The sequence below is a fragment of the Cebus imitator genome, unplaced genomic scaffold (assembly GCF_001604975.1).
Source record: "Cebus imitator isolate Cc_AM_T3 unplaced genomic scaffold, Cebus_imitator-1.0 Scaffold463, whole genome shotgun sequence".
NCBI classification, from domain to species: Eukaryota; Metazoa; Chordata; class Mammalia; order Primates; family Cebidae; genus Cebus; species Cebus imitator.
The window spans coordinates 704,337-717,268 of record NW_016107778.1 but is presented as its reverse complement, the minus strand read 5'-3'; the positions used below and the strand labels follow the sequence as shown (position 1 = coordinate 717,268).

General features: G+C 37.9%; 1 protein-coding gene and 1 pseudogene across 4 annotated transcripts in view; both read left to right on the top strand.

Moving 5' to 3' along the window:
* ZC3H12B (zinc finger CCCH-type containing 12B) overlaps positions 1 to 12,932 on the top strand; it is a 500,390-nt gene that overhangs the window by 64,027 nt on the left and 423,431 nt on the right. For 2 of the 3 annotated variants that reach the window (XM_017512145.2, XM_017512143.2), the window contains exon 2: positions 2,000 to 2,068. The gene's annotated coding sequence lies outside the window, so the exon portion shown is untranslated. Of the gene's footprint in view, positions 1 to 1,076; positions 1,827 to 1,999; positions 2,069 to 12,932 lie in introns of those variants that run through there. The other variant, XM_017512144.2, reaches the window with a different exon arrangement.
* Positions 5,273 to 10,193, top strand: LOC108291694 (annotated as a pseudogene). Its single transcript, XR_001820018.2, has one exon. The product of XR_001820018.2 is annotated as a PC4 and SFRS1-interacting protein-like (transcript).

The window sequence follows — 12,932 nt, the reverse complement described above, 5'->3', positions numbered from 1 at the left end:
TGCTCTGTCCCAGGGATTTAGGGCTTTATTTATGAGTTTCCGTTATGCTGCCGCCTTCTTTTTTTTTTTTTTTCCCTTCAGACCTGCCCAGCCCAGCAAGGAGGCAGCCTAGTCACTGTCGGCCTATAGCAGCTTTGCTGAGCTGCTGTCGGCTCCGCCCCGCTGCCGAGTGAACTTCCCTGCAGTCCTGTTTATATGGGTGCAGTTAGAACTGCTTTGGCGATGGTGGCCCGCCTCTGTTGGGGTGGAGTCTCTGCTGTGGCAGGTTGCCTTGGCAACGGCGGGCTGCCTCAGCAATGGCGGGTTGCCTTGGCAACAGCAGGCTGCCTCGGTAATGTCGGACGCCCCTCCCCCACAGAGCTGGACCCTCCCGGGTTCAGCTGCGCTTGCTGTGAGACTCTCAATCCAGAGTTTCTGGTTCCTGTTCTTTTGTGGGGGTGGGACCAGCCGAGCCTGATCGCCAGGCTCCCTGCCTCAGAGCCTTTTTTAAGTTGGTGTTCCAGTCGCCTGTTGAAGAGGTGCCGGGGTCTGTTTGTTTTCCCCTGCGGCCACTCACTGCGCTGGCTTAAACAGCGGCACTGAGGTTTGTGGCGCTTTTTTTTCTTTTTTTTTGCCCTGGAATCTACTGTCCTGGTTCTCTGCTCAGTCCCCTTTTTTAACCAGCGTGTGGGTGACTTCCCGTGGCTCCAATTGCCAGCCTAAAGGGCCCCCGGACCGGTGTATTTTGTACGGAGAACCGCGGCTCCAGGGCGCGGACAAAGCAGCCGCGCGGGGCAAAGCAGCGGCGTTGACCGGCACAGCCGCGCTGGCCGAAACAGCCGCGCTGCGACCATGGAGCACCTCCGCCCGGGAATTTCCTAGTCTGTGGGCAATAAAAACGCGGCGTCCACTCACCCTCTGCGCTTTCACTGGGAGCTGCAATCCTGAGCTGTTCCTAAACGTCCATCTTCTGGACCATCATCCCTCTTTTTATGTTTTAAATCGATTTGTAGTTTTCATTTTATTCATGTATTATATTTTTCTGAGCTTGGTGAGCATCTTTATGATGGATATTTGAATTATTTGTCAGATAATTCATATACCTCCTTTACTTCAGGGTCAGTTCCTGGAAACTTATTTTGTTGTTTTGGCTTTGTGCCATTTCCTTGTTTCTTTGTTTGCTTTGTACCTTTGTGTTGGATCCATGCATTTAAGAAAATGGCCATTTCTCCAAGTCTTTATAGATTGGCTTTGTACAAGGAAAGACATTCACAAATCAGCCTAATTAGAGATTCTGAGTTCCTCTTAGATATTTTCTGTGTATATTTCTTCTCTGGATTTGTGTATGCAAATTTTTAATTAAAGAGATTTGCTAGTTCACATCTCCCTTTAGTTCTTAGTGTCCCCGAAGCTTCTAGAGTGTACTGAACTGTATCAGTGTTTTTAATCTAGTAAAATAGATTAAAGTCTGTTTTAAAGTAAAACAAGTTTCTTGGTCAGACCCCAAAAAGCTATAACAATTGAACACACACTTTACTCTTCTATCTCCCCTCCCAGATGGAGAAACCTTTGAACTATGTTTGCCTCCGTCTTCTCTACTGCATGTCCTGTGGAGTAGCAGCAAATCGCACACATCTCTTTTGTTTTCAGCATTCCTCAGACATCTAGAGTATGACAGCCCTGTCAGCTTTCTGAGACAGATGAGACACAAACCTATTTCTCGAGCAGTTCCCCCAAGAAGACAGAATGTGGGACACAGGCCACAATCTTTTCCCTTCCTAGAGAGAAGCAGAGACTTAGGAGTTTTCACTCTCTCATTCTATGCCAAGCTGGGAGGAGGGATTATGGTGAGTGAGTGCTTTTTGTCTAAACTTTCACCCTTGTTCTCAGTAACCTTAAACCTACCACACTTTTTCATGAGTTCCCAGATACAGGAAAGACAGAAATTATTTCCTCAGCTTTCCTCCCAAAAAATCTTCACGTTGGACATATGTTTCAGCCTTCTTCTTTTCCTCTCTAGGAAGAAGCCAAGAATTGGGAGTTTTCTTCTGATCATGCTATGCTGAGTTGGGCAGAGAGACCATGGCAAGTGAGTACCATGAATTTTCCTACCAGCTTCAGTGTGGCTGGTTTTTAGCTTGTCTGTGATGCAGGAGCCTTTTAACTAGTTTCTGAATTTCTCTTTAAGGGAGTTGATCTGTGTATTTCTGCTTGTTGAATTGGTGCCCCTTGGGGGAAGGAAGTTCTCTGATTTTCTATTTTTCTGCCATCTTGCTGACATTACCAGTCTATTTTATTATTCGTTTTCTTTTGTTTCTTCTCTTTCTTCTTCCTTCATTTATTTATTTATTATTATTTTTTTTTGGAGACAGGGTCTTGCTCTATTACCTAGGCTGCTGGAGTTCACTGGTGCAATCAGTTCATTGCAGCCCTGAACTCCTGGGCTCAAGTGACCCTGTAGCTAAGACTACAGGCATGTGCCACCATACCTGGCTTTTTGTTTTATTGTTGTAGAGATCAGATCTCACCATGTTACCCAGGCTGGTCTTGAACTCCTGGCTGCAAACAATCCTTCCACCTCAGTCTTCCAAAGCACTGGGATTACAGGAATGAGCTACCATGCCTGGATTTTTGCCTCTGTTTCTTGTTATTATTCAAATACTATTTCAGCCACACATTCTTTCTCATCTCCAACGGGGATTCTGTATAACATTTAGTTGTCCTATCTTTTGTTATTGTTCCACAGATCCCTGAGGCTCTCTCTCTCTCTCTCTCTCTCTCTTTTTTTTTTAATACTATTTTCTCTTTGTTTGGATTGAGTAAGTTTTGTTGTTATATCTTTAACTTAACTGATTCTGTTGTTTCTCACCTCTAATCTAGTATTGAATCCATCTGGTGAGTTTTTAATTTTATTTTGGCTGTTGTATTTTTTAATTCTATAATTTACATTTGATTCTTTTTTAAAAAATATATCCTATATCTTTGTTTGCCTTTGTTTAAAAATATTTTTAACTACTTGTTGAAGCAGCTTTTATGACAGCAGTTTTAGCACCTTTATCAGATGACTCCAACCTCAGGGTAATCTTGGTATTAGTGTCAGTTAATTATATTTTATCTGTCAAATTGTCGTTTTCCTAGTTCTTTGCATAAGGAGTGATTTTCCATTTCATCATGGATATTTTGGTTACTATTTAGGAATCTCTTGATCCTGTTTAAATCTTCTGTTTTAGCAAGCAATGATCCTTTTTAGGTTTAGAATATAGGTTCTGGCCTACTATCGTGGAGTTTAAACTAATGACAAGTTTGTTTTCAGAGCCATTTTAATGCCATTATGATGTGTTTTGTCCTTCTGATGCTGCAGCTCCCATTCATTCCCTATTAGTGTCATCTGCCATGGCACAGAGTACTCTCCTGGGCCACCTGGTATAATTGAGCCACCTTATCCTGCAGAGTTTGAGGCAGAAGCCACTGGGACTGGGTCTTCTTGTGCCAGTCAATAGAGGACTAGGAAATGGTGGTGTCCTCCTGGGTTTGGAATGGAAATTCGGTGGGACCAGCCATTCTCTGCTTCCACTGCAAGTAAACCAGCCTGCAAGTGCCACAGATGTTGAGCCAGGCTTGAGTTGAACTGCTGGAGCTTCTCTGCTACTATCAGTGAGCTTTCAGTGTTCTAGTTGTGGATCAGGACTTAAGATGGCACATCAGGGTTTGGAAGCTACTTATGTGAGCAGATCAGCTCACATGCTGATTTTCTTGTTTTGGGTGGAAGTTGGATCTTCCAGGACCTTTGCAGCTGCCTCCCTGTGCAAATCGGGTTATCTCCAGGAACTTTGTTTGTAGAACAGGAGTTGAGGCTCTCCACTAAGGTCCCTGTTGGGCTTTTTACCAGAACGTAGGCCAGAGAAAGCAGGGTTAAATTTGTTTTTGTTTTTGTTGTTTTCGTTCTTGTTTATGCCTGTTGGCAGTTCTGTATTGCAGGTCTCCCCAATGCCTATTTTGGGATATTTAGGAAGTAAAAAGAAAACTCAGGGAACTCATAGCACTCTTACTCCTCAAATCTTTTGGTTGCTAATTCATACACTTTCTTACCATATTTTAGAATCCTTTTATTATTTCTGTTCAGTAATTTTTAGAGTTTTTAGTTGAATTTAGAGGATGGCAGCATGGAAAAGCACACCATCTTGTTCCAGAGATTCTGGACATATTTTAATGGTAAAACTAACAAGATTTGGTGATGGATTGCATTTGGATGTGAGAGAAAGATTCAATGGTTGTTTCAAGGATTTTATTCTAAGCAACAAAGTTAGTGGTGGCGCCATCTACCGAGAAGGGAAACAATGGAGGAAAACCAAGTTTGGTGGGATTAGGGCTGGGAATTAAGAGTTTGTTACATTTTAGATATGTGAGTAATAATGTCTAATACAAAGTTGGATTTACCAATATGTATTTCAAGGATGGAGATATAACTTTGGAAGTCATCAGATTATAAATTGTAAATACAGTTATGAGACTCAGTACGATGACTTAGTGAATTAGTATAGATAGAGAAGAGAATAAGTCCTAGGACCAGCTCTGGAACATTCCAACATTTATAGTTCAGGAAGTAAAAGAATCTAATGAAAGAGATGAGAATGAGTAGCTGGTAAGGTAGGAGGAACATAAGAACAAATTATTGTCATGAAATCCGAGTGAAGTAGATGTTTCCAGAATGAGGGAATAACCAATTGTCACAAATGTTGCTGAGAGATCAAGCTAGATGTAGTTTGAGAATTGAATATAGGTTTTGGCAATATGGAGATTATCAGTCATCTTAGTGAGAGAGATTTCAGTGGAGGCTTGAAATCAAAGTGATAGAAGTGTGTTCAGGAGAGTAACAATACATGGTATGGAGACAGGGAGAACAGACAGCTCTCTTGAGGAATTTTCTTTTGTTTTAATTTTTTGGGTACATGGCAGGTGTATATAGTAATTGGATACATGAGACATTTTGATATAGGCATGTAACACATAGCAATCACATTGTAGAAAATGGATCATCCATACCCTCAAGCATTTATCCTTTGTGTTAAAACAATCCAATTATACTTTTTAAGTTAATTTAAAATGTACTAATAAATTATTATTTGCTATAGCCACCATTTTTTTGCTTTCAAATATTAGATCTCATTCATTCTTTCTTTCTAATTTTTGTACCCATTAGTTATCCCCATTTTCCCCAAAGCCCCCCACTACCCTTCTCAGTCTCTGGTAACCATCCTTCTTCTCTCTATCTCCACAAGTTCAATTGTAGACTCCACAAATGAGTGAAAACGTGATGTTTCTCTTTCTGCACCTGGCTTATTTCACTTTACATAATGATTGTGTCATGTGGTTTGAGTTCCAACTGAGTGGCAGTACAAGAGAACACTAGGTAGACTTGTAAGGTTTTTAACTTCAGTCTCTAACACTGGGATGGCACCTCTGGACCCACCTGGGACCAGAGGGACCTCACTGCCCTGAAGGAAAAAATACAGTCCTGGCCTGGCTTGCTTTGCCACCTTCTGATTAAGGAGACCCAAGGCCTGGAGCGAACATAGGCAGTAGCCAAGGAGTGGTTACATCAGGCCTTGGGCAAGACCTAGTGCTGTACTGGATTCAGATCTGACCCAGCAGTCATAGTGGTGGTGGCCACAGGGGTGCTTATGTTATTCCACCCCTACTATAGGTTGCTCAGAGTGCAGAAAAAGACTCTGCATCGGAGAAAGTAAGGGAAGAGTGCAAGCATATGCCTGGTAATCCAAAGAATTTTTCTGAATTTTGTCCAAGGTTATCAAGGCATTACCTCTATAAGTCTGCAAGAACCACTGCGTTACTGGGCTGGGGTTACCCACAAAAGCAGATACAGATTAGAACATAACATGTAAATACTTTCAAATATCTGAAAATCCTTCCCAAGAAGGAAAAGTACAAACAAGCTTATACAGTGAAGACTACAATAAATCCTTAGCTCTTCAATATCCAAAAACCAAAGAAAATATACTAGCATCAACACTACTCAGGAAAACATTACCTCACCAGTTGAACTAATTAAGCCACCAGGGGCTAATCCCAATAAAGAGATATATGAACTTTCAGACAGATAATTCAAAATAACTGTGTTGAGGAAACTCATAGAAAAATTCAAGATAACACAGAGTTGGAATTCAGATTTCTCTCATATATAGTTAACAAAGAGATTAAAATAATTTTAAAAAATTAAGCAGAAATTCTGGAGCTGAAAAATTCAGTTGACATACTGAAGACTGCATAGAGTCTCTCAACAGCATAATTTACCAAACAGAAAAAAGAGTAATGAACTTGAAGACAGACTTTTTGAAAATACAGTTAAAGGAAACAAAAGAAAAAAGAATAAAATCAATGAAGCACATTTATAGAATCTAGAAAATATCCTCAAAGGGGCAAATCTAAGAGTTATTGACCTTAAATAAGAAGTAGAGAAAAAGAGAGATAGGGGTAGAAAGTTTATTCAGAGATAATAAGAGAGAAATCCCAAACCTAGAAAAAAGATATTACAGGAAGTTTATAGATCACTAAGCAGATTTAACTGAAAGAAGACTACCTCAAGGCATTTAATAATCCAACTCCCAAAGGTCTAGGATAAAGAAAAAATTCTAAAAGCGGCAAGAGAAAAGAAACAATTAACATACAGTGGAATGTCCAAATATCTGGCAGTAGATATTTCAGTAGAAACCTTACAGGCTAGGAGAGAGGGCATGATATATTAGAAGTGCTAAAGAAAAACAAAAAAACAAAAATAAAACTCTCACTCTATAATAGTATCTCTGGTGAAAATATCCTTCAAACGTGAAGGAGAAATAAAGACTTTTGAGCAGTGCAACTACGGTGGTGGCAGCGGTGGCAGCGGTTGCGATTTGGAGCCATTGAGACGCCTCTGTGGCAGCTCATGGCACAAGTGGCTTGCGTGGATGTGGGTATAGGCGTCCAGTGAGTAACCACAACCTTGGAATCCATGGCCCCAGCAGGTGTGTCCAGAAGCCCCAAGGCATCCTCCCCCACCCATTGGCCCGGGAGCACAGCTTGAGTCCACCGCCCGCATCCCCATGCCGCCGCATCTCCACACCAACTCCCGGGCTTTGGACCCCCAGCTGCTCGTCACATGACTCGTGATTTCAAATCTGGAGACCTTATCTTCGCCAAGATGAAAAGTTATTCCCATTGACCAGCTTGAGTAGATGAAGTTTATGATGGAGCTATAAAGCTACCTACAAAAACTACCCATTTTCTTTTTTGGAACCCATGAGACTGCTTTTTTAGGACCAAAGGATATATTTCCTTACTTCGAAAATAAGGAAAAGTATGACAAACCAAATAAAATAAAATGTTTTAATGAAGATTTATGGGCGATAGATAACAATCCGAAAGTGAAATTTTCAAGTCAACAGGCAGCAACTAAACAATCAAATGCATCATCTGATGTTGAAGTTGAAGAAAAGGAAGCAAGTGTTTCAAAGGAAGATACCATGAAGTAAAGGTCAGCTATGAGGATGTGACTAAAACAGTTGACATAACTACTCCAAAAACTGCCAAAGGAGAGAGAAAGACAGAAAAACAAGTAGAAACTGAGAAGGCAGGAGTAGTGACAACAGCAACAGCATCTGTTAATCTAAAAGTGAGTCCTAAAAGAGGACGACCTGCAGCTACAGCAGTCAAGATTCCAAAACCAAGAGGCAGACCCAAAGTGGTTAAACAGTTCTGTCCTTCAGAGAGTGACATCGTTATTGAAGAGGACAAAAGAAAAAGGGTCAAGAGGAAAAACAACCTAAAAAGCAGCTTAAGAAGGAGGAAGAGGGCCAGAAGGAAGAAGATAAGCCAAGAAAAGAGCCAGACAAAAAAGAGGGGAAGAAAGAAGTTGAATTAAAAAGGAAAAATTTAGCTAAAACAGGAGTTACATCAACCTCTGATTCTGAAGAAGAAGGATGTGATCTAGAAGGTGAAAAGAAGAGAAAAGATGGGAGGAACTTTCAGACTATTCACAGAAGGAATGTGCTGAAAGGCCAACATGAGACAGAAGCAGCAGATCGAAAATGCAAGCAAGAGGAACAAATGGAAACTGAGCAGTGGAATAAAGATGAAGGAAAGAAGCCAGAAGTTAAGAAAGTGGAGAAGAAGTGAGAAACTTCAATGGATTCTTGACTTCAAAGGGTACATGCTGAGATTAAAAATTCAGTCAAAATTGATAATCTTGATGAGTACAGATGCATTGAGACCTTCAATTAACTTGCTTCACCTCAGGTCACAATGCAACAAGCTCAGAAACACACAGAGATGATTACTACACTGAAAAAAATACAGCGATTCAAAGTTATGTTATCATGGAAAAGTCTACAATGTTGTATAACAAGTTTAAGAAACATGTTTTTGGTTGGTGAAGGCGATTCTGTGATCACACGAGTGCTGAATAAATCTCTTGCTGAGCAACAACAGCATGAGGAAGTGAATAAAACCAAAGATCAAGGGAAGAAAGGGCCAAACAAAAAGCTAGAAAGGGAACAAACAGGGTCAAAGACTCTAAATGGGGAATCTGATGCTCAAGACGGTAACCAGCCACAACATAATGGGGAGAGCAATGAAGAGAGCTAAGAAAACCATGAAGCCAGCATGAAGAAAAAGCCATCCAGTGAAGAGAGAGAGACTGAAATATCTCTGAAGGATTCTACACTAGATAACTAAGTTGACATATCTGGAATACAGATAACACTTGAGAAGTTTGTAATAGTTTTCATTTAAAATAGACTGATGGAAGTTTTAAATTTTTATAAGCAGATTTTGATGTTGAAAACTTGTTTTGAGGGAGAAAATCGCTTTATCTTTGTTTTAAAGTAATTAAACATTATCTCTAAGTGTCCTTGTGCAGTATTAACAGCTACATTATACAGTAAATATGAGGTAAAATCCATTTAAAAAATGTTAAACTGCTTTTCCAGACATGGTTGTAGCATATTTTCAATTAGTGTGTGTATTTTATTGTGTAATCATTAGTAGAACAAAGTTACATTTTTAAAACTGCTACTTGTATAAACCTTTCCCCCTTTCCCAAATACCATGGGGTTTTCTGCATAGTTTTTAGAAACCTTGGATTTACCAGACTATCTTTTCAGTGTTTGTGGGTTTTGTAGAAGTTGAGCATTTTTATGGTAGATAAAATATTACTTCTATAAAAGTACTCCCCTTTCATCAAAAGTTAATTTAATTTCACAGTCTACATTGTGCTACATTATCTGGCTGCTTTGGAACAATGTGTGGCCTGTATGTTTTTTTTTTGTTTGTTTTTTTCCTTTGATATGACAACTGGTTAACCGACATTGAATTGATTGAGAATTCTACAACTTATAAAACTTATGTTAATATGTGAAGGTAATTTTGTTTTGTGGCTGGGCATTCAGTGAAGTCTTATGACTTCTCTGCATATAACAGACTGGGTATATATAGGAATGAATCTGGCTTTAGGGTTAAATCATTTAAGGTCCTTTTACAGGCAGGCACTAGTAACTAAAACTGAAAACTAAACAAGTTTATTTTTGAGAATGTCTCAAGTTTCTATGTTGTTAAAAATGTCTTTAAGAAGTCACTAAATCGTTCTTAATTGGAAGAAAAAAATCCATGATGCTTATATAATAAATACAATAAATGCTATATAAGGAAACTTACCTATTTGAAAGCATGGCTCTATTGGAAGTTTTATTTTCATTTCTAGATTCCAATAATACAAACATTAGTTGTTTCAACATAGTACTTTGATAGTCTGTACATTGACATGTATGGACTAAATCAGGGTGAACAAAATTTAAGAGTATGTTAAGTAAAGGATAGCATTTTGAAAATATTTTGAATATTAGGTCATTTGGCATTTTTCAATAAGTAGGCTACTTCTCATGTTTTGAAACTATATGCAGATGGAATAAATGGTTTAAGACCAGCATCTGTTTATGATATGTATGCTTAACCCTCTGGGATAACTGTTTTCATCTACAGAATTGAACTTTTGTTTTTAAGAGGTCTTACAGTGGAACTAGGAATCACTGTTTTGAGAGAACCTGCATATATACCAGTCATTATTTGTTTGGTCCTTATACAGTTTTAACTTAGATTTATTCTAGTTAGGCCATAAGTTTCGACATTTAAACTTGTTTTGATTAAAGAATTTTTCTATCAAACTCTACTAATAAATTACTTTCTTGCTATTTACAAGAGTAAGCAATGGAATGCTGGGTTTGCTGCCAAGGAAATAATTTCTTAGTTAACTGGTCACAGAGGATGTGTTCTTTTGGGAAACAGGGTAACTAAACAGTATGCTTCAGATGTTAAGAATAAAGGAAATGTTATTTAGAATAGTATATCTGGTGAAAATATCCTTCAAACTTGAAGGGGAAATAAAGACTTTCCCAGACAAATAAAAGCTAAGGGATCTCACCAATAACAGACCTATCCTACAAGAAATGCTAAAGGGAGTACTTCAACTAGTAAGAAAAAGATGTTAATAAGCAATAAGTAATCACCTGAAGGTACAAAACTCACTGGTAATAGTAAGTATACAGAAAAAGAGACTATTATAACATGTTGTGGTATGTAAACTACTCATATCTTAAGTAGAGAGACTAAATGATGAATCAATAAAAAATAATAACTGCAACAACTTTTTAAGACATAGTACAATAAGATATTAGTAGAAACAGTAAGATGTTAAAAGCTGGAAACCATCATTCTCAGCAAACTGACACAAGTATAGAAAACCAAACACCACATGTTCTCACTCATAAGTGGGTATTGAACAATGAGAACACATGGACACAGGGAGGGGAACATCACACACTGGGGCCTGTTGGGGGATGGAGGGCTAGGGGAGGGATAGCAGGGGCTGGGGGGATAGGGGAAGGATACCATTGTACATTAGGAAATACCTAATGTAGATGATGGAGTGATGGATGCAGCAAACCACCCTGACACGAGTATGCCTATGTAACAAATCTGCACGTTCTGCACACATACCACAGAACTTAAAGCATAATAAAAAATATATGAGTTCTAAAAAGTTAAAAAGCAGGGGGACAAAGTTCTTAGACTTTCTATTAATTTTCTTTTTGCTTTTTTTTTTAATGCAAACACTAATATGTAGTTATCAGGTTAGAATAATGGCTTATAAGATAGTTTTGCAAGCTTTAAAACTTGGGTAAACCTCAAGCCAAAAAACATACAGATACATAAAAAATAAAAATAAATAAATAAGTTATAATACCAGAGAAAGTCACCTTCAGTAAAGAAACATAGCAAGAAAAGAAAGAAGAAAGTGAAGATCACAGGACAACCAGAAAACAAATAGCAAACTGGCATGAGTGAGTTCTTGTTTATCAATAATAACATCAAATGTAAATGGAATAAACTCCTCCATCAAAACACATAGAGTAGCTGATTGGATGAAAAAAGAAGACCCATTGATCAGTTGCCTACATGAAACACACATTACTTATAAAGACACACAATCTGAAAATGATGAGATGGCAAAAGATATTCAATGCCAATAGAAACCAAACAAAAAAAAAAGCAGGAATAGCTATAATCATATCAGACAAAATAGATTTCCATATTAAACTATAAAAAGAAATCCAGATCACTATAAAATGATAAAGAGGTCAAATCAACAAGATGATGTAACAATTTAAAGCATATATGGACCCAACAATGGAGCATCCAGGTATATAAAGCAAATATTATTAGTGCTAAAGAGAGAGATAGACCTCAATACAATAATAGCTAGAGACTTCAACACCCCAATTCCAGCAGTGGATAGATTTTTCCAGACAGAAAGTCAACAAAACATAATCAGACTTAATCTAAACTGTAGACCAAATGGATCTAATAGATATTTACAGAACTTATCATCCAGTGGCTGCAGAATACACACTCTTTTTCTCAGCACATGGAATATTCTCAAGGGTAGACCATGAGTTACATCACAAACCAAGTCTCAACAAATTGAAATAATATCAAACATTTTCTCTGACCACAATGAAATAAAACTAGTTATTAATAACGAGGAATTTGGGAAACTTCATAGGTACATGGAAATTTAAAAATGTGCTTCTAAATGACCAGTGGTCAATGAAGAAATTAAGAAGGAAATTGAAAAATGTGTTAAAACAAATAAATGGAAACACAACATACCAAAACTTATGTGATACAGCAAAAGCAGTCCTAAGAGGGGAGTGTGTATCTACAAGTGTCTACATCAAAAAGAGGAAAACTTTGAAATAAATAATCTGGCAATTCATCTTAAAGGACTAGAAAAGCAAGTACAAACCAAAATGAAAATTAGTAGAATAAAATTGATAATAAAGATCAGAGTAGAAATGAATGAAATTAAATGAAGAAAACAATACAAAAGATCTAGGAAACAAAAATTTACTTTTTTGAAAAGTTAAGCAAAATTTACAAACGTTTAGCCAAACTAAGAAAAAGTAGAGAAGATACAATAAAATCAGAAGTGAAAAAGGAGACATTACAACTGATACTACAGAAATTCAAAGGATCATTAGTGGCTATGAGGAGCAACTATGTTAATGAAATGGAAAATTTAGGAGAAATCGATGATTTCCTAGACACATACAACTTATCTAGTTTGAACCAGAAAGGAATCCAAAACCTGAACAGACTAATAACAAGCAATGAGATTGAAGCTGCAATAACAAGTCTACCAATAAATAAAAGCCTGAGAACTGATGGCTTCACTGATGAATTCTACCCAACCTTTAAAGAATGAATACCAGTCCTACTCAAACTATTCCAACAATTAGAGGAAGTGGGGAGACTTCCACAGTCATCCTATGAAGTCAGTATTACCCTACCAAAACCAGACAAAATCATATCAAAAAAAAAAAAAAAAAAAAAAAAAAAAAAAA